The sequence below is a fragment of the Leopardus geoffroyi genome, chromosome A1 (genome assembly GCF_018350155.1).
Source record: "Leopardus geoffroyi isolate Oge1 chromosome A1, O.geoffroyi_Oge1_pat1.0, whole genome shotgun sequence".
Classification (NCBI taxonomy): domain Eukaryota; kingdom Metazoa; phylum Chordata; class Mammalia; order Carnivora; family Felidae; genus Leopardus; species Leopardus geoffroyi.
Window position 1 is genome coordinate 96,912,935 of NC_059326.1, and position 26,891 is coordinate 96,939,825.

Consider the following 26,891-nt stretch of genomic DNA (forward strand, 5'->3'; position numbering starts at 1 on the left):
ATGCTTATTGTTTTTAGTCACTGATATGCGGGGTGGTTTGTTATAAGGCTTTATTGTGGCAACAGACAATAAATATGGCAAATCACAATACAAGAAGTGATTTCAGAGATTACCTAGCCCCATCTTGGTCAAAACTGAAGTTTCCCCTTCATGTCACCACTGTCCCTCTACCGTCCCAACTGTGGAGTTTGCATGCTCCTGGGTTAGTCAATAGAACAGGTCAGATCTGGAAAGACTTTCTCATACAGGCAACCACAAGTCCCCACTGGATGACTGGAGCAGACTCCTGGTGATGTTCAAGGTCCAGCAATGAAAGCAGTAAGTGTGTGGTGATTCAGCTTCCTCAGAGCTTCAGTAACAGTAGAGTTTTTAATTTTTACCATCATTATTATTTTTTTACAGTAGAGTTTTTATAGTCTAGACTCTGAGATCAGGAAAAACAAATGTAAAAGTGTGCATCTGAATCTTTCCCTTCACACTGATCAGCAGCTTTCCAAAAGAATAGTTGAGTCTTGGTAGGATTTGCTTCTTATCTGTCCCATGTATATGTTTGGGGGTTCTAGGGGAGCAAGTGGGAATAATAGAAGAAATCCTTGGGATACAAGGGAAGGGATTTTTCAAGGATTATGGAGAAGAGGAAGAAATCAACTGGTACTTTCAAATATCATCCCATATTTGTGTTTTCCCTCCAAGTTGAATCTGAATTTTTTGAGAAAAGATTCTCAAGCCTGTCCCCTTTTGAGGAGGCAGTAGAAGCAAGGGAAAGAAAACTAGATTTAAAATCATGAACTCTGTGATGACTTAAGATTAAGGTGACTTAATCTCTGTTTACTGAGAATCAACAGATAAACATGTTGTCTTATGTAATCAGAGAAGATAGGATAGGATAGGATAGGATAGGACAGGATAAGGTAGATAGATAGATAGATAGATAGATAGAATAAATAGATCAGTTAACTATTACCTCCTCACCCTAAAAATTCATACCCTATGTTACCCTAGCCTGTTTATTTCTATCACATTACTACTTTTTATTTTCTTATAGCACTTTATCATTATCCAAAATTATCTTATATATGTATTTGTGTGGGTTTTTGCCTATTTTCCCCAGCTCAAATGTAAGCTCCATGAAGGTAGGAGCTCCATGAGAAGAGAATCTCACTAGGGCATACTATTTTACTGTTGTATCTCAAGATTTTGGATTTTAGAAATTGTTAGGTATATGATAGCCACTCAATAATTAATAATTACAAGGAAAAAAAGAAAGAGGGAAGGAAGGAGGGAAGGAAGGAAGGAAGGAAGGAAGGAAGGAAGGAAGGAAGGAAGAGTAGAAGGGAGGAAGGGAGGAAGGAAGGAAAAAGAGAAGGAAGATGAATGAATGCATGGATACTTTACCTCTAGGGCTATATAACTTCTTGTTAATAACATGCAGTTCATAAAAGAAATTGTATTTCTTTGGGCACACTCGAGTTTATAGAAATAATTCCAGTTCATAAAAAGAAAGGTAATATTTTCTATGCATTACCAAAAAATTACTTGGTATTCATAGAAATATTTCAGTCCAAAGATTTCTGAGTTCTCTGATACTTAATTCATTCTCTGGATAATCATGAGTTTCATAATTCTGTATACATATACATGTACAGACCCCGTCAAGACCATAAAATAAGCCATTTAACCCTTCTGAGGATATTTCCTTGTCTCCCTAACTAAAAAGTTGAATAACTTGATTTTTATGATTACTTTTTAAATTCTATGAGTTGATGATGATGAATAGGAAAACTGCCATTTCTGGCTGCAAGTTCTCCACCAAGAAACCAAAATCTCTTCCAGGCATGTTCTCAAAATCAAGTTAACTACAGAAAAGCACTAAGGTTGGGTTTCAAAGTGCTATGTCTACATGTTGAAACTTGCTGCAGGAAAGTCACTGGAATTTCAAAATCCTGATTTAAAAACACCCCCCTACCAACATTAATTTTGTATGTGAACTTCAGATGTGTTTGACCAGAGACTAAAGAAGCATTCTACAGCCAGGGGTCTCAAAGCCTACAAGGCAAGCCCTGTCACGAGCTCCAGCTATAGCTGTAGAAGTGCAAAATGCTCCTTGGCTTATGGCATAATCATACTGCTCTAAATCTTTCTATAAAGCTTCCTTGGAATAAAGCATGAAAGAGAACCCAAAATGACATTAATAGAACCTCCTTCCATCGTCTTGATTCATCCTTATCATAGTAGGTGCTTTTGTCAAGGCTCTTGTTTGCAAGGAACAGAAAACCTCTTAGCAAGGTTAAGGGGAGAAAAAGGACTTCTTGTTTAATGGTAAAATGTTGTCTTGTGGAATCTGGGGCAGAGATATATACCCAAACCCCAGTAGGGGTAAAAATGTTGACTAAGAGCCAGTAGGAACAAGGCCATAACCTTCTTGGCCTTTTCTTCATACCCTCACCCTCATCTTTACTGTCTAGCAGGCTCAATCTCCTCTTCCCACAGACCTGATTTTTCCCTTCTCCATGCCCACAGCCACCACCCAGCCCCCAAGTTCACACCATCATTTCAGTCCAAGCCACATGCAGAGGCTGTGACTAACACCTGCCTCAACCCAATCCACACTCCTGGGAAAGCAATGCTCATTGGCCCACGTTAAGCCACATAACTCTTCTGTTCAGATTAACTGTGATCAAGTGGGCAATCCCAAAGAGCAAACGTGACTATGAGTGGTTCATCTAAGTCAAAAGGGGACAGGGTGCAGAAAAAGGAGGTCACGTTAAGTCACTCCAAAGGGGCCTAATAGTCTAATATACCATATCTTCAAAAAGGACTCTATCCAGAGGAAGGCCCTTATTATAAAGGCTAAGAAACTGCCATACTTAAGATTATTTCCAGTAGGCATCAGTATACCACTTATATACACACATTTATTACCTTAAAATTCTGTAGATCAGAAGTCCAACATGGCTGCCACCAGGGTAAAATTGAGGTGTCAGCAGGGTAGTGTTCCTTTCAGGAGAATCTAGGGGAGGATACATTTTCTTGCCTTGTGTATCTTTCAGAAGCTACCCTCATTCCTTGACTCATAGTTCCTTTTTCCATTTTCAGCACTGGCCATGTTACATCTCTCGGACTATCTTTCCCCTCACATCTCTTGCTCTGATCACTGACTGAAAAATTCTCTGATTCGAGAAATCCAAGTGATTAGACTGGGCCCACTCAGAGTATTCAGGATAATCTCTCCATCTCTAGGACTTTAACTCAATCTCATCTGTAAATTTCCCCTTGCTATGTAAGGTAACATATTCACAGAGTCCTTGAATTATGATGTGGACACATTTGGGAAGTCATTATTCTGACTACTGCAGAAACGTTCTTGAAATTAAAAGACACAATTTTCTCTCTTGGGTGTTCTTTTCTCATGTGCCTAAAACTTATCATTATTTTCTAACCCTTTATTCAGTGATCACTTCATAATGGAGAAACATAATCCTTGGGCATATGAAAATCTGAAGTTTTCAGCCTCACCTACAAAGGACTTATCAACATTCGATTTGATTAATATCAGATACCTGCAATTACCACTTATCAATTCTATAAAAAAGCAAAAAAGCAGAATACAATTCTGAACCCTTACTAATTCTCAAGCAGCTTCCTAGGCACTTCATATCTCATTTCACTTAATCTTCAAAAAGACCCTGCCATTTTACAAGCCAATAGAAAGATGATAAATAAATTTTCCAAAGTCAAACAGTTAATGAGAAGTGGAGCCAAGATTCAAATGTGAAGCCTTGTCCATATCCAGAGTTCCTATTATTTCCTTTATATCAGAGAGCCAGTAAAGAATAAAACCCCAGTCTCATAATGTTCCACTTTCCCACCATCAGAAAAAACAAACACTCCATTGACAATATTAGTCATTCCATTGATAAGCAAATACCTTAGCAGTATGGAACACAGAGACACATGACTCACTCCTAAGCAGAGCCTCAGTGAAGGGAGCTGACAAGGTTCTGAGATAAGCAGGATCTTGCAGACAACTGCTTTTTATTTACCATGTATAGGGTTTTTTTCTAATCCTACCCAATTACTTAGGTAGAAATAGACATGAAGAGGATGAAGAAAAAAGAAGAGAACCATGCTTTGGTATACTCATCCATATATTAAATTAGTTAAATTAGTTAATATATGTAAAGCAGTTAAAACAGTGCCTGGCATATAGGAAGCACCATCATCCTTACCACCACCATCGATAACGACCATCCTCATCAACATCATCGTCATCATCAAGATTTCATAGTTGAAGTCAATATATAAGGACCAGAAGGTCTCTGATTATTAGGAAGAACTCCAGAGTATGAACTAGACCAATTACCTCCTTATGGTTTTGTTTCTTTAGTCTCAAATACAGGCACTGGTTAGACAATAAACTCTCTCTCTTACTGATTTTTTTATTGTGTCATTACAATTATAGGCTTTTATTCTTAATGTTATTTCTTTCTCCGAGTAATCCAAGAAAATGCAATTCTCAGCCCATCTACTGAAAAATTTTACATACGTATAATTTCTCTTATAATAAAACAACATGTACCACCTCACTTTGGGGGACATCTTAGAAATACAATATGGCCTTCTTTGTATGCAAGGTATTTAAAATACGCCATGCCACTTAAATTCTTAGCCAAACTATTGTCTTTTATCAAAAACTGAATCAACTGACTATTTTCACCCAAAATAGGTTTCAATCACCATTTTTCCCATCTATTTCCAGATACTCTTCAACTGCCTTTGAACTCCATTCCCAATGTTCTTTTTGAACATCTTTTATTGGTGCTTTTATTCCCTTCATCATCTCCCACCGTCTCCAATTCTTCCTGTTCTTTTTGCATGCTTAGGGCCAACTGTTCCCCAATTCTTTTCTTGGGCTCCCCATGTCTCTCCTCAGTAGACCTCACCAGGTTGCTTCCATAGACTTGCTGAGTGTCTCCCCATCCCCCCTGCAGCGTTCTCTCCCCTCCCCTGCTGCCCCCTTCTGCTCCTTCTGGCTCCATGTGCCGCCCCCTGCTCACTTCCCCTCTAGCTGTAGACAGCAAGAGGTTGGCTAAAGCTGCTCATCAACCTTCAACTTGTCAGCACACAGTTGCTTGCCTCAATAAAGTTGAAGCAATTTCAACCCTTCTTTCCCTACCAGTGCCTCATGATTTTAATCCTGCTGTGCTGCTTCCCACTCCCTCCCCTGCAAGGCTCCAACTTCAGCAGACTGTGTCACCTCTCCTTTTCCATTTCTTTGCCCTTGTCCCTTCCCTAGGAGCTCCCAATATGTCTCACTAGCTAAAGTCTGCAATAGACTCCTACATGCTAGGCTTATAATGTAATTCATTGCCTCATTGCTTACTGTATGAGTAGAGTACATCTTAAAATGTATTATCTCTGGAGGACAGGAGCCTGAAGTCAAGTTTTAACTTTGCTAATACATGGGGCTGACATCAAGAGCTAGAAAGGTATATGACACAAGGAATCATGAGGGCATGGGGTTTCAAGACAGAAACCCACCACTAAGCCCTTGTTTGAATAAAATGATTTATTTAACCTCTCTAAGCCTATGTAATCTCCACAACAAGGTACTCAAATTGTGATCACTTGTTCCAATTATCTTTGTGGTCCAACAAACTACCTTAAATTCAGTGGCATAAAACAACAACCATTTTACTATGCATATGGGTTCTGTGGGTCAGGACTTTGGAAAGGACACAGTGGGGAAGCTTTTCTCTACTCCATTATATCTGGGGCTTCCATGAGGATACCCAGTGGTTAAGGCTGAAACAGTGGGAGCTAGAAGATCTGCTTTCAAGACAACTTATTTATTTACATGTCTGGTGGCCTCTCCATGTGATCTGGGCTTCCTCACAAGGATGGCAGCCTCAGGGAGTCTGACTTTCTTGAGAGAGACTGGAAGCTCCAAAATGTGATGATCCTATTCAATAAGGGAGAAGCTACATGACATTTTATGACCTAATTTTGGGAGTCATATAATGCCTCCTTCTACTGTATTCCACTGGTTGAAGCTTTCTCAGATTCAAGGGAGAAGAATTAGACTTGACCTCTAGATGGTAAAGTGGCAAGACCACACTGTAGAAGAACATGACAGATGAATTTTATTGTGGTGACCATCCCAGAAAAAGCAACATGACACATCCCTATATCCCTTTCTAGTTCTAAAAACCTGCAAGCCTTATTTTGACTCTCAATAGATGCTCAATGAAAACTTAGCCTCTGCTCTCTAGAAGGAAATCTGAAAAATATGGGATGTAAACTTTTTATGCCTATAACACAGCAGGACGACAATGCAAAGCCATTCTTGTCAAGTATCAAGATGTGTGTCAGACTGAAGTCTCATAAATGTAACAGGCATCCTAACCAAAAGTGGTGTGTCATTAGAAGGGCAGACTCATCAAAGAGAGTATCACAGAGTAGAACTAAATTTACTGACCACTAATTGCTCGTGTTATCTCATTTAATCCTCACAGTAATCTGGAGATACAAATATCATCAATACTCCGTGTTTTGCAGACCATGAAGCTGAGCCCTGAGGAAGTTAAGAAAATGGACCCAAAGTCCTGCTGCCAGGTGTACCAGTCTCCATGCCGCACGAGAGGATGTAACACTAGGTCGAACTGGTTTGAAGATGGGTTCTTAGTGCAAGATCTGCCATGATGGAACACAAAAAAGAGCCAATTCTTAGCTCGGGGACAATATAAACAAACACAAGAAGTGGGAAGGAGCCAGATAAACAAGAAGGGTAGTCACAAAGGTCGGGGATGTCAGGTGGCAGTGCATGGCCTCCCCAAAGAGGAAAGTTGCTACTGGATTGGATCAAAGCATAAGTTCTTCCCAGTGGGACAATGTCCACATGCAACAATGTTCATACAGTCTGAAATTACTTTACTTCAGCCTCAGGAAAGAAGATTTGCACGCCTTGGCATTTGCTGTTAGGAAGGATCCCAAGAATGCATGGTCCTGCCTAATCTTCTTTCTAATCACTTATGCCAATGAGGTATGAAGATCATCACCATGCAAATTACTACTGTGGTTTTGCATTTCATATTTACAAAATACTTTCTGATAATCTAGTGGCCACTACTCTCTGTCCCCAAGAGAAGTAACAGCCAGTATGATTTTCACTTGCCAGATGAAGACATTGAGCATTAAAGTAAAGATGGGTATTAAAATTATAATTTCAAGTTTTTCATTAAGTCCTTGGAGCCACACACTCTCCTACATCACTTCATTTTTTTAATTACTTTAAAATGTTGAGCACTCATGCGATTCTTTAAAATTTTATGACACCATGCATCTATTTCTGCCTTTGAGGTGTTTTTTTTTTTTTTCTTTTCTTCTAGTTTTATTAAGAAACAACTGACATATATCACTGTCTGCCTCTGGTTTTAATTCTCTGTCATATTTTTAGGATTTCTGAAGCTACAGATGAAGAATCCAAGGGGTTTGGAACAGAAGAGAGGAGAACTAAGACAAAGACACAAACCCATTTTTCCTTTGTGATTCACTTTCATTCAGCGCATATTTTTTGACCATCATCTCTGAGGAGGACCCGCTAAGTCATTAGAGGGCAAACAACCCCAGGAGCAAGAAGGGGGAACAAGAAAGTACTAGAGCCTGCAGGATGTTTAAGTTGCCATCCAGACTCTGCTATTTATTAAAGAAAGTGCCCTCCCAAATATCCATCAATTGGAGGACTAGTTGACTATACTATGGTACATCCACTCAATGGAATCCATGGTAAAAAGGATTAGGAAAGATTGATACATACTTTTCCAAGACATTTGCAGAATATATTGTTAGGTAAACAAAAGCAAAGTGAAAATCTGTGCACAGTATACCACATTTATGTGACAAGAAGGGCTGGGAAAGAAATCTATGTATACTCGTTTCCTCGTATTTTAAACAATAAACAATGGAAGAAAAAATAGTAAGATTGGTTGTAGGGTATGGGGAGGAAAGAAGTTCCCCTGCCCACTGACATAACAGCCAGAAGCTTGAGCTGGAAATCATAGGCTCCAGAAAGTTCTGACCTACTAACATTTCAACACCGGTCCTGAATAGGGCCCTAGAAGAGCGCTGGGTGTATTTTTAGGTGCTGAGATAAGGGTTGGGGGACCCTCTAACTAGGACAGCTGCCACGCCTCTAGGCTGACCTGTCTGCTTGGGCTGGTGACTCTCTTCCCTCCCTCCATAACACACATGTACCTTCTTAAGTGTGGGAGGAACACATTTCAGCCCATACTCTATAAGTAACTATTCTTGGCTACAGCCACTTAGCACATGGATTAAGGGCAGCCCCTCATTGCCTCTTAGATCTATAAAAAATGACCCAGCCTAGCTGAAGGAATCCCACCTTCAGCTGCAGTCCTTCCTCACTCAGGACCCAGACCTGTGGCCATAACAATGATAAATACAGGAACAACTAACTTGTATCGAGCACTCGGCTGAGACTTTCAAATACCTCATTGAATCTTCGCAGTAACCCTACAAGTATCTACTAATGTCACTCCTATTTTGCTGATGAGGAAAAATGAGGCCTCAGGGGTAGAGAATGTCACCAACGGGTTATAGAGGAGCATTTCAACCCCAGGCATCTTATAACCATGCTCTTAACCCCATGTCAGCCTGTCTTGCAGACTGAGACTCTGTAACCCTCTGCTCAGACAAGGGATGGCTGACCCAGAAAAAAATCATCACTGAGTGAGGTGAAGTCAGAAGAATAATACACACGGTCTGTGTTCTCTAGGCCAAGGTAAGATATCCACGCAAACTAGAATAAGTCAACAACAGCACAAAATATCACACTACCGAACTAACCCCCAACTGTCTCTCTGGGTCCCTCACCATCCCAGAGGGAGACCAGGGTTTTCCAAGAATGCTCAAATTTATAAGTTACATTTCAGCATGCAGTTTTCCTCCTAAGTTGTGACCATGAATGGCTTTGTACATAGAGTTGCATCATACCTGACCCGAATACAGACACACTGGGCAGCAGATGGGGCCTGCTCCATCACTCAGTGACTCACTCTGCCTACAGCTTCATAAAGATTAAAATCCATCCCTCAGCACAGTTGTCAATCCCCAGTGGACCATGGGACAATCTCAGATTTTCAAGAGACCCATGAATGATAATCCAGGAATCCCCAAGGTTTAGTGAGTATGTTTAAGGTCAAAACAAGAGAGGCAAATCATCAATGATGATATTACCAAGTCCCCTTCTGAACTACTTACCCACTCTGTCGCCTGCTTGCAAAACTCTGATATTTACACCTACCTCTAAGGCTGAAAAACAACCCCAGAGACTCTTGGCCTTCCTTCCAGCCTTCAGGACTCCTCACCAAAGAGCCTTTAGGCTCCATCAAATCACACACAGAGCATTTTACACCTTTCCCCAAAACTGGGCAAAGGGAGATCAGTTACTGTTAATTACAGATGCTTTCTGTCATAATGGGCCAGATTTTCAAAAGAGTCTCAACTGCATAGTTCCCAAATGCCTCTCACAAACCTGGTAATGGTCCATGCAAATTGAATACTTAGTGGGTCTGTGTGCATTCCGTTCCAGGGAATGCCTTTGAAAATTTAGCCCCATAACTCCAAAGCGTTTGTAGCATCGTAATCTGTCATCATTAGCAACAATGCTTGACTTGGTGCTCAACATTCTTATTAACCATGCAATTATGAATGCAGACAATGTTTAATCACTTTTACAAAAATACAGCTGTGTTGTTGGGGAGCTGTCATTTACTGCTCATTAATGATTGATTTTTTTTAACCATCTAGATTGTTTTCATGAGAACAGCAGATTAACTATAAAGAATTCATTATTGGCCATTAAGGGATATTAAAATGGAAAACCTTTACAAGATGTGTCCTGTCTTGCTGCATTTGGATGCCTGGGACTCGCTTGCCAATGGAGGGGAGGAAACAAAATACCATTCTTCCAGAGCTCTGACAAGGAGATCCGGCTGAGGAGAGGTGGAGTGAAGAGAGAAATTAAGAAAAAACATCTCTTTTTGCTGTAATAAAACATTGATTACATTTTACAACGGCAATAATTTACCCCAAATAATTACTTCAGCTATTGTCCAGCTTGTTTAAAGGCTGACTGAGCTGTGGGTACCAATCGATTCAGTGCAGATTGCTAATAATGGGCTATTTTGAAAACTTATAGCTGTTTCTCCATCCCATACACCGGAAGACACTAATTCCTTTCCCACATTGCACACTTAATTAAAGATGAGTCAGGGCATTATTTTATGGCCAAACTTTCCTTAAACCTTGGACATAGAGAGCTGAGTTCTGCTTCCTCAAATGTCTCCTGGACATACTGTGATAAAATATACTTTACCACTGGCCACCTACAAAGACAGTAAGTTTCAAAACCTGTGAAGACGTTGGAAAGATCGGACGTTGGAAGGCTCAATGTCATGCCCTCCCTGGATTTCCGGCTCTGACGCTCACCCACCACACTGGGGGGCTCTTTGTTTCCTCACTTGCTCAGCAGCTGCCAGGATCCTGGAAGACCTGACCTGCAAGAGAAGGTTTTTAATAAACACAACTCTTCTTTCTCCTGTTCTGGTTCACCCTTACACCAAGTCTCCACTGAAACTACCACCTTAGTTCTAGCAATACTATTTTAGATTTTTTTTTTCCTGCTGACAAGTGTAATATAGAATTGTTTTGGAAAATACAGAAAAGCACAGAGAAGAAGTTTAGAGCTATCTGTAGTCCCACACCCAGATATAACCACTGCTCACATTTTCTATTTGCTGCCAGTATTTGACCTGTGAGCATTTTTATAGTGGCACGACCTGGGGTGAGTTATTTATCCTCTCTGTGTCCAGTTTCCTTCTCCACAAAACAGGAAAATAATAGCACCTGCTTCATAATGTGATTGTGAAAATTAGTTATAATTAGCTGTAATAATTCCATAAGTTGTTGGGTGAGAAATATTATTATATAGGAAAGAAACACATCATAGTTAACAAGTAAAACAATTTTTTTAACTTTTTTTTTTAATTTATTTTTCATATTTGGGGCACCTGGGTGGCTCAGTCGGTTGGGCATCCGACTTCAGCTCAGGTCATGATCTCACAGTTTGTGAGTTCAAGCCCCGTGTCTAGCTCTGTGCTGACAGCTCTGAGGCTGCAGCCTGCTTCAGATTCTGTGTTTCCCTCTCTCTCTCTGCTCCTCCCCTGCTCGTGCTCTCACTCTCTTTCTCTCTCAAAAATAAGTAAACATTTAAAAACATTTTTTAATTTATTTTTTATTTTTGAGAGAGAGTGAGGGAGGGAGAGAGAGAGGATGAGTGGGGGAAGGGCAGAGAGAGAAGGGAACAGAGAAACTGAAGCAGGCTCTGTGAGGACAGCAGAGAGCCCAGCGCAGGGCTCGAACTCACAAACCATGAGATCATGACTGGAGCTGAAGGCAGTCGCTTAACTGACTGAGCCACAGGCACCCCATAAAAAAATTTTTTTTAAGTTTAAACTCCCAGCTGATGCTGCAGACCCAGGGAACCACACTTGGAGAACCACTGCTTTCAGTTAATTATAATGAGAAAAAAAAACCAACCACAAAGGAGAAAAACACTAATGAGGGATGGAAGCATATTTGGTTTAGTGAGCTTCCCTTGGGGGGATAGTTTTGGAGGGATTTGAGAGGGGTGCTGTGCTACAAAATACGATGTGGTAAGTGGCAATGATGGCTTACATTAGCTAAAAGAACCGTAAGGGAATGCTGACCCATCACTTTGCCACTTGACTTTGATCTGAGTCATTGCTAGGTAGTAAATCTTTTAGTTGCATACCCACACAGTCTTCCCCAGTATAATCCAGCATCACACTTGGAAGGAATCGCCAGAAACTGAAAACCCACACCTGGGAAAAGCAGCTTTGCAAATGCCTTGTGCCTGGCTAGGTGTCCGGGACAACTGAGACCATCTGGGGATCTCCTGGACTTTGCCATCACTCCAAAGCATCCAAGGAATGGAGAAAAACAAAATCAACATGAATAACTGTGCATTTTATTATACTTGTTTTGAGGTTTACTTATTTATTTTTTGAGAGGAGGGAAGGGAAGAGAGAGAGGAGAGAGAGACTCCCAAGCAGGGTCCATGCTTGGTGCAGAGCCTGATGCAGGGCTCGATCCCACGAATCATGAGATCATGACCCGAGCTGAAATCAAGAGTCACACTTAATCAACTGCTGAGCCACCCAGGCACCCCCATATTTGTGCATTTGAGACAGCATCATACTATGACTGCCATTTTATATTCAGCTTTTTCTTTACATAATATGAGCATTTTCCAGTTTTCTTTAAACTTTCTAAATTTGTATCATAACATCCCACCTTATGGATATGTCATGACCATTAACTAACCACTTTTGCTGGGTGTTTTTACTTCTTTAATTTTCTCTCTTATAAATAACTCTGTGCTTACTTTTTATTCATGCTTTATCTTTTATTCCCTTCATGAATATTATCAAAAATTCTCTGCTTCAGAAATCTGTGCCTTAAGAACAAAATGTTTAGAACCAGAGCACCAGAGTTTACAAATTATATTAGAAATTCTAGAGTCACTACTATCAGTTTTCCAATACCTGTTGTCCAACAAAAGTAAAAACTAGCAGACGTCCTTTGTTGAAAAAGCCATACAATTGCCTATCACACGACACTTTAAAGCACTGGTCTCAAAGATGTTGCAGCATCAAAAGTAACTCTACAAAATAATTTGACTATTTCCACAATAAATTTTAGTTTTCAAGATAATGATGTATTGCCTTATAAGACTGATTATTCTGGCTCCTGATACATAAAAAGGATAAGCCAACATTTTGAATCAATAAATGAACGGATCCCAAACATCTACTTATTAATATAAACAGACGTCACTCTTTTTTTTTCTTTTTCTTTTTTTTTTTTTTTTTTTTTTTGAGAGAGAGCATAAACAGGGGATAAGGAGAGAGAAGAAGACAGAAAATCCAAAGTGGGCTCTGCACTGACAGCAAAGAGCCCGATGTGGGACTTGAACTCACGAACCTTAAGATCATGACCTGAGCCTACTCGGACACTCAATCAACTGAGCCACCCAGGTGCCCCAGAAGCCACTCTTAATATTAGTTAAATATCACAGTAATAGAATATAAATAACAAAAAAAATTCATCTCCTTGGGTAACATACACATTGCTGTAGTCTATTTGTTTTCATATTTTTACTGTGGTCAGGATAAACATAAACTAATAAGGTATAGTTAGTCCCTTGAGGTGAAAACAGAACATCTGAATATTAACACACATAGCCATCATATTGAGACAGTGTATAATAAGACTATCAGCTCCAGGGGCGCCTGGGTGGCGCAGTCGGTTAAGCGTCCGACTTCAGCCAGGTCACGATCTCGCGGTCCGTGAGTTCGAGCCCCGCGTCGGGCTCTGGGCTGATGGCTCAGAGCCTGGAGCCTGTTTCCGATTCTGTGTCTCCCTCTCTCTCTGCCCCTCCCCCATTCATGCTCTGTCTCTCTCTGTCCCAAAAATAAATAAACGTTGAAAAAAAAAAAAAAATTAAAAAAAAAAAAAAAGACTATCAGCTCCAACTCTTTCTTCATGATGGCACATAGACTGCTAAACCATGGGTGATTTATAATAAAAGAATCTCCTCTCATTAAACAATGCTGCAAAGGGGGCTACGCTTTCCATTGGTAGGTTTCAACCCTTCCTGCATTCCTGGAAAGCTTTTAAAGTTTACTTATTTATTTTGAGAGAGAGAGAGAGAGAGAGAGAGCAAGGGAGGGAGAGAGAAACAATCCAGGCAGGCTCTGTGCCGTCAGCCAGATGCAGGGCTCGATCTCACAACTGTGAGATCATGACCTAAGCCAAAATCGGAAGTCAGACACTTAACCGACTGATCCAGGTGCCCCCTGGGAAGCTTTTAAAAAGGCAGATCTTGTTAGAATTACCTGGGGAGCTTTCAACACTTACTGTGCCCAGGTTTCATCCCAAAATGGAATCACGAGGGTTGGGACACTGGCACTGGGACCTCGTACAAGGTCTTCCATTGATTCTAATGTATCACCACAGTTGGGAAGAACTGCTTCAGAAGATGCAGGTGACCATTACAACATAACTTCAGGCACCCTATGACTTCAACTACCTCAGAAAGTCCCCCAGGTATCACTTGACTATGTAGACAAACTCATTCAGGCATTGATTACCTCTGTCAGCACTAGAAGTAGTACATCTCTCCAGAGGCCATAAATAAATCTGGTCACGTTGCAAACCTGTGGAATAATATGGGGAAAAGTAATGAAATGCCACACTAGAGTAATTGATGGGCAATCCTGCACCAACATGTCACTGGGATATACTGGAAAGATGGTACCAGTTATTTCGGATTGTCGACATCTTTTTATAGGAACTACTAAAAAGGGAACAGATGCATTTGCCTTTAGATTGATAACACCCTTAAGTGGCAACAAAATCTCCTCTGGGCTCATTTGGACCATTATCTCTGAGGACTTCTGTGACATAAATTGTACCTTATCCTCAGAAAGACACCATCCCTGAAGCCTACTAGCTCATTCCACTGAGAGTCGAATAAACTGGCAGAGCCAGAACAATCTGCTCAAATTCCATAACTGAATAATGAAGGAACTTTGATCTTACAGTGACGTGTTAGCTAAGTTACTTTATTACCACTGTGTGTGTGTGTGTGTGTGTGTGTGTGTGTGTGTGTGTGGCTATACATATAAATAATAACAATGCAAGGCAAGCAGTTAGCAGAAAGAAATACTGTTATGCCAGGCTAGATTCTTGTACAGGGTCTTTTAACTAAATAGATCCTTGACTCTAGACAAATACTCAGTCTCTTTTGGTCTCATTTTTCTGAACTGTAAGCCATAAATAAGACTAGGTAACTTCTACGGTGCCTTCAAATTTCAAACTTCTGTGAAAGTTCATTATTTCCCTAAAAAGGACCTTTGTGTAGTATGGGTACCTGGTAGATCTAGAAGTCTAAGGATTGCACAACCATGAATCCAAAGGCCACAGCCCTGCAGCTGTTCCTAGGAAATGACGTAATGGCGTAAATGCAGGGACGATGATACGCCTTAAACTACAGAAGTGTGATTTTGCAAACAGATTATTCAGGAACATAGTCATCAGTGTGAGCTCTAACCCTTTGGAAAATGTTTTTCTTCACAAATGTTTCTGTTTGTACTTATTCAGGAATTGACCAAGATGGAAATTTCACTTGGGAACCACCTCACATCATAAATTAGTTACTTACGGAAACTTTATTAATGTTTCAAAGCATTAATAGTAGAAAAGCCTATTGGCTAATTAAATGGCAGAAGATACACTACATCAAATCTGCTCTTGCAGATTTCCAGGGGGACCAAGACCCACTTCCAAACTCAATGAATAGATTATGGAAAGAAGGTATTTTCTTCCATAAAATTAGGCTTACATCTCTTTATGGGACTGAAGCTGGGCATTGTCATAAGAATGGAGATCGACTGTGGTCCATCCACAGACAGTAACTCCTGGGTTTAAGACCTTACGATGTCTCAAAGAAAGATGCACACAAAACTTTGAGGGGACTATTTAAGCTCTGTCTGCAAAGCCTTCAAACAACAGAGCTCATAATGGAAACCATGACAGACTTTTAATGATAGAAACATCAGCAGACTCTGTAACAATATTATAAATCATTTCTAAATAACAGTATTGATAAGATGAGCCTTTCAAAACCACCCACGACACCTCTTTAACAGCTAATTAAAACTAGGGAGAAGAGGCAGTTCTTTTATCCTTCACAACACTGTAGCTCCGATCATCCCACAGTGAATGATTTTACTTCAGTAATAACCCTGATCCGACATTCAGTTAGCAATTACCACAACAGACTTTATCTACTGGTAACAACTGGTTCGGAAGATATTGCCCTGCATGCATTAATTTCATCATGCTAATAAAGTTCCCTGTTATAAAACGCAAAAACATATTAACCTGTCTAATGCAATAAGAGAAACATATATATCTTTCTGGCAAAATGATGATACACCAGCACTTCATTTCTATTTCAAAACTTAAGTGGGTAAAGTATATTAGAGGAACAGAAAGTAACAAGCTATAATCTGCAGTGAACACAATGACATGACTAAGTGCCAACAAATTCTCCTGTGAGTAATTGCACTTACCGTAATTTATACACATTCTATTACCTTGGTGTTTGCATAACAATGCAAAACTGCTCCTTTCCAAACACTGAGCACCGTAATAGCAGAAGCATATGCATCTGGTCTTTTCCACGGAATTCAGGGAGGCCACTGCTGATTCCAGTTAACTCCCTTGGAGCACCTAGCAAGCATGGACTGACAGAAACATTTAATAAAGATGGAGACGTGACTAATGATGACAAGCTAGTATCCCCAGGGGAAGATCCTTGGCATAGAGCAAGCAGTCTGTAAAGGTGTGTTGAATGAAGAAGAGCTCTACTGTCCGGCCCAGGAACAATATGCATTCTGTTTATGGTTCTAGAATCTGTCCTGGATATACCTGTTTCCCTCCACCCTCTCCCTCCCCTCCTGAGGTCGCCCAAAGACCATCTCTATTCCTAAGCGAGAAATTCAAAGCAGGGGATGCATCAGTTTCACCTGACTGGTACCAATAAGCCCACCTTCAGTAACTTCCTGTCCTAATATTTATGATGTAACACGTTACCCCTGCTGGGAATACTCAGCATTTGACCTGCTCTATTTCTCCTATTCCAACCCCAGCTTCCCCCAATGACTTGTTCACCTTTCAAAATTTTAAATGTGAAAGATGACACGATTGTTAAAATCCCAGGGGAAAAAATCAATCATGTGATTAAAGCCAATATACGTGACATGTTGCTCTCTTGACTCCAAGGACTCATCCACTCTTTATTCAAGCCATGGCTTGACTTTCTACAGGAGATGGTTTCACTGCTGGTCTGGTCAACCTAGGGAAGCCCAATCATCATATTGCAGTGAAAAAAACAAGAAAAGCAGAGCAGAGCAGAGAAAAGAAAAGAAAAGAAAAGAAAAGAAAGAGAGGAGAGGAGAAGAGAGGAGAGGAGAGAAGAGAAGAGAAGAGAAGAGAAGAGAAGAGAAAAGAAGAGAAGAGAAAACAGGAAAAAGGAAAAAGGAAAGAAAAGAAAAGAGAAAAGAGAAAAGAAAAGAAAAGAAAAGAAAAGTAAAGAAAAGAAAGAGAAGAGAAGAGAGGAGAGGAGAGGAGAGGAGAAGAGAAGAGAAGAGAAGAGAAGAGAAGAGAAAAGAAGAGAAGAGAAAACAGGAAAAAGGAAAAAGGAAAGAAAAGAAAAGAGAAAAGAGAAAAGAAAAGAAAAGAAAAGAAAAGAAAAGAAAGAGAAGAGAAGAGAGGAGAGGAGAGGAGAGGAGAAGAGAAGAGAAGAGAAGAGAAGAGAAGAGAAGAGAAGAGAAAAAAGGAAAAAGAAAAAAGGAAAGAAAAGAAAAGAGAAAAGGAAAGAAAAGAAAAGAAAAGAAAAGAGAAAAGGAAAGGAAAAGAAAAGAAAAGAAGAGAAGAGAAGAGAAGAGAAGAGAAGAGAAGAGAAGAGAAGAGAAGAGAAAAGAAAAGAAAAAAGGAAAGGAAAGGAAAGGAAAGAAGAGTGTCTGTGACTCAACGAAGCCTGAAACAAAATAAATACATTGCCTTCTTCTATAGTTGAAGCAGAGTGGTCACACACCCCACTGTCAGGGGCAGCTGAACTCATCTGCACACAGAGCACCTGGGCCCTGCCCTGGGACACTGATCAAAGGAGAGGACTGAACAAGCTATATAGCCTGTTCCTTTTCAGCGACTGAGGGTTGATCCACACCGTCCAGGCAGGAGTGCTCAGCTCTCTCTCTCGGGAAATGTGGCATTCTCACATACAATCTAGCACTGGCTGGAGGCCTAGCAGACAGGCAGAGGAATGTAGACAATTTATAGGCTGAAAATGTGCACACTGAGCAGCACTGAGTTCACTCGGGAAGCATATGTGCTGTGGCCACACGGAGGGAGGCCTAGGTGGGACCCCCAGAGCTTGGCAGAAACTCTAGCAGGGACCCAGTGTGGAGCTGTAAACCTGGTGACGAGCACTCTGTACTGGTCTTAAAAAGATGGTGAAAACATAGGCGCTTTAAGGCTGCAGTGTCGGGACAGAGGGAGGCCACTCGGAAAGCTGACTCTCACAGAGAATCATTTCTAGGCTTCCAGAATGTACCCAAAATAAGCCAGAGGTGAGCTACCCCTTCAGCCCCGAGAGGCAGCTGTGTCCACAAGGCATAATCTTCTGGAGAGATCCGTGGCTCTGAAGAGGAGCACACTGATTTGATGACTATTTTCTGTTGCTGTTGTTTTCAGTCCTAAACGCTAGCCGAGATACCTCTTTAAAATCTACAATTTAAAAAAAAAAAATTATCCAGCCAAAATTTCCCATGTCATTAAATCTCAATTAATTGCAGGGTCACACACAGAAAGCAACAAGTGAAAAGGCGGAAGAAGAGGGAGAGGTGGAGGAGCCCAGGAGACAAGGCACCAACTGGACGTGGCAACTGAGGACAACAAACTGTATTGACTCGGCCCCACACACACTTAGCCTGCGTGCGGGGCTTTTAGAGCACTTTCATTCTGGAATCCATTTCCAGAGTTTACGGCTTCCACGGTTTTATGTTCCTTCCCCATAGCTTTCTTCACCTATTAATATGCATCATGGTTTCTCTTCTCTGAAAGGTGGTTCCTGGGAAAGCCCCAGCCATGTTTATATAATACACATGTAGCTTGAAGGGGGACTTTTCAGCAGATTTGGGTGAGACTTTTGCCTTGTGGTTTTAGAGTGTGTGTGTGTGTGTGTGTGTGTGTGTGTGTGTGTGAGAGAGAGAGAGAGAGAGAGAGAGAGAGATGAATCATGAGCCGGTTCTAACAGTTCTGCCTGTCCGTTCTACTCAGTCTAAAGACAGAAAAGAGAGAGATAAATACTCAAACTGTAATTCTCATTTCAAACAGGGTAATCCATTGCTTGTCTTGTGATTTCAGAATAGACTAGTGGCCTGAAATTGTAGCCCATTGACACTTAATTTGCCTAAAGTGCATCCTATAGTGACACCAAAAAAAACCCCAAAACCAACACACACACACACACACACACACACACACACACTACACAGAGAGAGAGAGAGAGAGAGAGAGGGAGAGAGAAACAACACACAAAGAAACAAATAAAAACAAAAACAAAAGGCCAGCAAAATAACAACAAAAAACTCTCAGGCCAACTGTCTGTAATTACAATAGTCATTTTCTTTCCTGATATCTCCAAGCTTATTCCTCCAATTTGCCATCCGACAACTCAACTACCATCATCACATGGGAATTCTGACAACCCAAGGAAGCAAATGCTGTCACTCTGACTTGATGTTCAGAGACTGTTTGTCAATTAGTATGACCTCCGGGTCTCAGCTAGGAAGAGACACCACATTCCACAGATTCTCCTGGTCTTTCCCAGAATAGCATTGGAGTTCATCTTCTAATTGTGTTCTGTGATTTTCTTCTGGCACAAGGCTTACTACCACATTCCAGAATCTGCCTATCTCCAAAGAAACATCGCCACCTTTCCATGCTCAGACATCCACTATACAGATCAAACCAACTCTAAAGAGTAATACCTTTTTAAGAGAACAGGTAAGACTTGAGGTCAGCACAAGTGCTTTACCAACCAAGAATTATTTTCAATGCTCTGCTGGGTTTTCTGAGTCATTTCAGTGAACTTTCTGGAATTATATGCCTCTCAAGGACCATCGAGTGCCATAACATACATACATACATACGCACACACATAGGTATACATATTTTGTGAAGTCAGAATAACATTTTCTTCCTGCCTGTCCTTTTTTTTAATTGTTTATTTATTTTGAAAGAGAGAGAGAGATCTCACATGTGTGCGTGTGAGCAGGGGAGGGGCAGAGAGAGAGAGAGAGAGTCCAAGCAGGCTGTGCACTGTCAGCACAGAGCCCAACACGGGGCTGATCCTACAAACCACGAGATCATGACCTGAGCCAAAACAAAGAGTCAGGTGCTTAACTGACTGAGCCACCCAGGTGTGCCCCCTGCCTCTTCTACTACATAAAGCACTTGGCAATATGTATTTTCTGTAGAATACTTTTTTACAATAATAAGAAGGGGGCAGTACTAATCATGGCTAATACTCTTCAAGTTCTTCTAATGTACCAGGTGTGCTAAGCATTCTCCCACATGCACAATCTCATTTGATCTTTAAAACACCTCCATATAGGAGGTACTATTAAACTCATATTCTTCTGCCTCTAGTATCCGGGCTCCTAATTGCTATGGGCCAGGGCACAGCAGTAGAACTACTGGCCTCAGCTTTGACTAAAAACAAAACAAAACAAAACAAAACAAAAAAACTGCATTACATAAATATGTATGTCATAAGTATGTATGTACATACCATAATTATGTAATTATAATCTTATGATACATATAATCCAGCTAAAAATATAAAATATAAGTTTATAATCATAAGTATGACATATATTTAGATAGTATGAACATTTTTAACTCCACAAGTTTTTCCACTTCTCCAGCATAATATATAATCATCATTTGTGAATTAAAACTTAATTGAGCACACCACTACTGGCAAATAACAAAATACTCAAAACTTACATCAACTCTGCCTCTCCCCTATTATTAAGACAGAAGCTGTTTAAGCATTCTTATTCTGGCAATTAAAGACAAGTGTGTTTTCTAAAGTGAAGGTTATGTTGACTTTGATAAGTATATTGCTCACTGTCTGACCATAAAGGGCCAGAGCTGGAGATAAATAGCAGAATACTTTGTCCTTCACTTCAGGCATGATGGCTGGACCTCCCTGGCTGTAAATTTCCCAATATTTGATGGCCCCGGTGTCAGCAGCAAAATGATGCATAATAAACACAACAATACATTATATGCCACTTCTTGATTTGGTGCCAAGTCAGGGAAGGAAACAGTCTACTTTTCAATGGGTTTTCTGAAATAATACAGAGACAGTGTGTTTTGGAGAGATCTGAGGAGGAAAACTGATGCTCGGTTTTCATCCCCCGTCTCCGAACTAGCCTTTGAAATTGACAATCTGGAGCATCACAAACCGTGGTTCCACCATAGTTGGAGTGGTATCAGGAAGGCCAGGGTACACAGACTTTCATCTAGCCAGGAAAAAGGAAACAGAGCTCATTTTGAACTAGAGAGAAAAAAGATATTTGATGAATGCCAGAGGAGCAAGCTGCCTAAATCCTTTAACAAAGAAGAGACAAAGGGGAGCGGGTTTGTGAAATTATGTGCAGAGCTACAATGAATGTTTTGATCAAGTTTTTAATTGTTTCATTTTATCCAGAATATTTCTTGCAAAGTCTAAAATCTTGCTTTAGAGCTAAAAGAGAAAACACCATTTGAAGGGCGGCCTCTGTGAAATAGTATCACTGAGTCACCAAGGAAATTTTAAGTTACAGAGAGGGAACAATGTGAGGGTTGCACATACACCTTTGCCTGGGACCGCTGTCTCCCTGCCTGCAAACAGGTCACAGGCTTCTAGTGTTAGCAGGAACCTGAGAAGTCACTGAGTCTACCTCTGACATTTCATAGATGACAGGCTTAAACTTGGTAAGTGACTTACCCAAGGTCATGCGTGGAGTTATATCCGTTTTATTGTCTGAATAACAAATGGGAAGTGGACACTGGAGATCATGTTGCAATTTACCCAAGGCCTTCCTGTAAAGAAAATGGTGGTAATAACAGTTCCTGAATTCACTTATGCACCAAAGCATGTCATCAGACATCCAAGAAAAATAGACACACAACATCTCCTAAGGCAAGAATTATTTTTTAAAACTCAGACATTCAGCCAGGTATACCTGATTCACTGAGTGTCAGTTCTGGGTTGCCCACTCAGTTGTTCTTTCCAGAAAGGATAGTGAAAAAAAAAAAAGTCTAGGAATTTTTCTCAGGGAGCAGCCACAAAGCCAAACATCTGGACGCCTCTTTCATTTCGATCTCATGTCAAACCTTCAAGTACAGAAGTACTTACATGTCAATCACTTATATTCTTACTGGCAAACCCCAATGAACAGAGCCTCTGCAATAGAAAAATATGCATATTTTCCAGCCTCTTCATCCTCTACCCTCTTATCCCAGGAGCTCAAAATGACCCTACACTTTTCTGGAAAAATCAGAAATGAAAATCCCTGAGTTGTCTGCCTTTTCCTCATTTTATTATCCCAGAATCGGGGCCACATCTGAAACTTCCAGATGATATCCACCCAATCCTGGAGACCTGCTCCAGTTCACAAGATGGTCTGCCCAAGGCCACTCTCCATCTGAAAGGTCCCATGGAAGATGGCATAGACTCCTGCCAGTGGCTACACATATTCTCTCCAATATTAGACTCTCACCCAGAAAACATTAAGGTGGGCATGCAAAATGGCAAAAAGGCTCCTTCTCATACCCAAGCTTCCCCAAACCGTCATTACATGATCGTAACTTCTCCATAAAACAGTGAGAGTTCAGGAGAGTAATCTTTCTTCCCAAGGCCAAGCTCACTATGACCTGGTATCCAGGAACAGCCCACAATTACTGATTACTGTGGGCTGGTCCTAATCACTATCTTTACCAGTATTCATTCACACTTTCCAAAACTGAAGCCTGGAGTTAACCAGCCAACATCCAAACTTCTCTCCAGCCTACTTCCCTTCTTGGCTCCTGTATGATCCTACCTGCACTAAAGATTCACACTTCGAAATAGTGTGGTTCCTGAGATAAATCAACATTTTTCTTTCTTTTTCCACATCCTTCTTGATGCTCACTGCATGAAAATAACAGGATGTAGGAGAACATCAAACAAAGAGTGATATTCACCAAGAGCGATCCTGGGCATGTGTAATGGACACAGAGGAGTCATCCGCTCCTGATTTTCCTCCATAGGTGGGCATGTGTGGTGTCTCGTGTGTGTGCAAGCAGCAGCCTTGCATGTTTGTTAGCTCCGGAAGCCAGAGTGTATCACTTTCCAAAGGGCAGTCTCCTAGAGCTTGTCTGCATCAAGATCAAGATCCCTCCCATCAACAAAAAGATCCCTCCCTCAAACCTGCCCCTGATTCTCATAAGCATGAGGGACAAAAAACAAAAGGGAAATACTGTTTGCTGCTAACATAGTTTGAGTCATCCTTCATACATGGGGGGCCCAGTTAAGTGTTCAGCACTGATCAGACCTTAGGGACACCTAAGAATGAACGAGTCCCAGCCCAGCCCTTATAGATTGTAACAATCCAAAGAGCAGGATTTAGACAAATGCACATAAGACTAGATACAAATTCATAAACCAACATCCAAATGAATAAACAAAGGGCCATTATAGAGTGAAATGACTCTTTTTTTTAAATTTGTTTAACATTTATTCATTTTTTGATAGAGACAGAGCGTGAGTGGGGGAGGGGCAGAGAGAGAGGGAGACACAGAATTTGAAGCAGGTTCCTGGCTCCGAGCTGTCAGCACAGAGCCCGATGCAGGGCGCGAACTCACGAACCGTGAGATCATGACCTGAGCTGAAGTCAGACGCCCAACCGACTGAGCCACCCCAGGCGCCCCGTGAAATGACTTCTTTTTTTTCTTTAAATCAATATCCCAAAAGAATATTACCTCTTCCAAAACACTCACTGCAGTGCATTCCAATTACTTTTCTGTTGCTCACAAGTTTTGAAGCCTATTTGTAATTGCTTTTGAGCAGGTACACAACAGAGAGGGAAAGTAGGGGTATCTGGGTGGCTCAGTTGGTTGAGGGTGCAACTCTTGATTTCAGCTCAGGTCATGATCTTCATGAGTTCTCAAGTTTAAGCCTTGCATTGTCTCCACGCTGAATATGGAGCCTGCTTGGGATTCTCTCTCTCTGCCCCTCCCCCACTCACCCTCACAAGAATGTGTGCACGTACTCCCTCTCTCTCTCTCAAAATAAACAAATAAACATTTAAAAAAAAGGGGGGGAACATAGGAGTGTAGAATAGAGAAGTATTCTTCCCTAACATTGCTTAGAATTGCACATTTGCAGTGACAACAAAAAACAGACTATATCTTGGTGGGTTCTATTGTTTTTAAATGTTCTATAAACAGACCCCCTCTTATTGCCTTATGGCCAGCACCCTGGGTGAACTGCCTCCATAAGCCACACTCCCACCCCTAGTCTTTGTTCACCACTGCTTCTGAAGGTCCATTCATGCCAACTGCTCAGTGGGTCCAATCTCTTCTTCTCAGTGGCTACAATCAGTCAACTCTAATGAATAACATAGAGGATGAAGCCGGGTGACACTGCCATAGGGCAGAGAGCAAATATGGCTTTACATGGATACTGTGGTGGTCCCCTGAAAGCAATTTTTACCAGGAGAAGCACTGAAGTGTTTTGAGCAAATTCAGAATTACTAGAATCTGTGTGCAATCTACTCAATCCAGACAGACTATGAACAAACAACCCCACCGTCTCAGTGGTGCAAGGCAACAAAAGCTGGTTTCTCACTCATGCTCCATTTTTCACATGGATTATAAGAGGGATCCTGCCGGGCTCTGGGCTGATGGCTCAGAGCCTGGAGCCTGTTTCTGATTCTGTGTCTCCCTCTCTCTCTGCCCCTCCCCCGTTCATGCTCTGTCTCTCTCTGTCCCAAAAATAAATAAAAAAACGTTGAAAAAAAAATTAAAAAAAAATTGGGGCGCCTGGGTGGCGCAGTCGGTTAAGCGTCCGACTTCAGCCAGGTCACGATCTCACGGTCCGTGAGTTCGAGCCCCGCGTCGGGCTCTGGGCTGATGGCTCAGAGCCTGGAGCCTGTTTCCGATTCTGTGTCTCCCTCTCTCTCTGCCCCTCCCCCGTTCATGCTCTGTCTCTCTCTGTCCCAAAAATAAATTTAAAAAGTTGAAAAAAAAAATTAAAAGAGGGATCCTGCTCACTGTAGTATCTCATGTGCCCAGATTGACACAAGCTCCATTGCAACCTGTGCTTTCACTCATGCTGGCCATGAGAATGGAAACTTCTAAAGCTTCCTCTGGAAGTGAGACAAGTCACTTCTGATCACATGTCACTGTCCACAGCAAATCACCTGGAATGCCTAACTTCCAAGGGGTAACAAGGGTATAATGCTGGAGGTTCCAGGGAGGAACGTCAGGATATTGGTGGAAGGATGTAAGTCTGCACCCCACCCTGGGTGATCATTGTTTGACGACAACAAGATGCACTCAGCCTTATAAACTTTGGAAAGTTAGTGTTCACAGAACCACCCTCACTATTACGTGCTTATCTGTGTTGGATTTCTCTACATTGCAGAGCTATGACACAGTTGAGATGTCATCATAATGTCAGTAGGTCACCTGTGAAGTGCAGAGCAGATTTGTGTCGGGCATCAGTATGACTGACAGTGGGTGGAGCGTGGCATAAAATCACAGTGCAGACAGCTGACATTCCAGGAAACTCCTCCGTGCCAGGCAAAGCCCTAGACGCTGTACTCTTGGTACCTCATTTACTCATCCCATTCCCCTGTAAGGTAGGTATCATTATCCTCATTTAACAAAGGAGAAGAATGGATACTTAGCTTAAAATACACCGTGCCAACCCACGTCATGGGGGATATAGGTGGTGAGGTCAATGTTCAAATTCAGGCCTGCCTGATTCCAGAACCCTCAGAGTGAGCCACAGGAAGTTCAACCCATACCAATTCCCTTATTATTTTATCTGTATCCATTTTATAGTCTTTCCAATTAGGTAATAGATTTTTTTTTAATGTTTATTTATTTTGAGAGAGAGAGAGAGAGCACACAAGCCAGAGAGGGAGAGAGAGAGAGAGAGAGAGAGAGAGAGAGAGAGAGAGAGAATCCCAAGCAGGCTCTGCACTGTCAGCCAAGAACCTGACATGGGGCTCAAACCCACAAGCCATGAGATCGTGACCTGAGCCAAAACCAAGAGTCAGAAGCTTAACCTACTGAGCCACCAGGAAATTAATTTTTAAAGGAAAATCTGCTAAGCTATTAAGAACAGGAATTTAGCTTCATTCACCTTTTAATGACCTGCAAGGACTAGCAAATACTCCTGCACATGGTAGGTGCTCAAGAAAATACTGTTTGTTAAATGCCTGTTGAAAGTCAAGGTTATTCCCCAAAGCAATATCCCCTTTCCTTTCTCCTGCCCAGCACATAAAAGGAGATTGACAAGAAGAAATGTTTCCTGACTGACTCTCAAAAAAAGGCAAAGTTGTCAACATTTTCCCTTATCAAGAATGTTCTCTACATGAGAAAATAGAGAGCTGCTTCCGCAATACAGACCTGAATGGGAAGATAATGGTCAGCAGGGCTCCCAGAGCTACCCATGTTCCCACTCCGAACAAGCTCTTAACAAGAACACGCCTGCCAGGGAAACAGAGAGAAACTCATTTTGCGAGGAGACAACACACAGCTGCACAGTTCCATATTCCACTTAATCCCACAGATAAATTCACAAGTTGTCCTAAACATATCACTCTACCGGGGAATTTTTTTTTCCCTATTTCTAGCCGGTGTTGGATGTTTGATGTATCACAAATAATTCATCTCTCCACACCCCCCCGCCATACACATATGTACACAACCTTCTGTCTTTAAAAAGTTACACTTATCCACTCCCCCCACCCACACACACACACACACAACCTTCTGTCTTTAAAAGGTTACACTTATTCTGAGTCTCCTTTAAAATCTCTACACAGGACCCTGGAGGTCACAACACAGACTGTTTCTTCACAATGGCACTGGGATTTTCTCCCATGATGAGG

At 41.3% G+C, this 26,891-nt stretch overlaps 1 long non-coding RNA gene across 4 annotated transcripts in view; it reads right to left on the reverse strand.

Annotated features, from left to right (window-relative positions):
- The window catches only part of LOC123602160, a 128,062-nt gene extending 101,553 nt beyond the window's left edge, over positions 1 to 26,509 (reverse strand). For 2 of the 4 annotated variants that reach the window (XR_006714406.1, XR_006714400.1), the window contains exons 1-6: positions 26,407 to 26,509; positions 21,734 to 21,828; positions 16,266 to 16,415; positions 14,256 to 14,321; positions 10,432 to 10,577; positions 9,904 to 10,013 (exon numbers count right to left, since the gene is read on the reverse strand). This is a non-coding gene — a long non-coding RNA (uncharacterized LOC123602160). Of the gene's footprint in view, positions 1 to 9,903; positions 10,014 to 10,431; positions 10,578 to 14,255; positions 14,322 to 16,241; positions 16,416 to 21,733; positions 21,829 to 22,586; positions 22,685 to 26,406 lie in introns of those variants that run through there. The other 2 variants (XR_006714408.1, XR_006714405.1) reach the window with 2 other exon arrangements.
- Between the last annotated feature and the right edge of the window lie 382 nt (positions 26,510 to 26,891).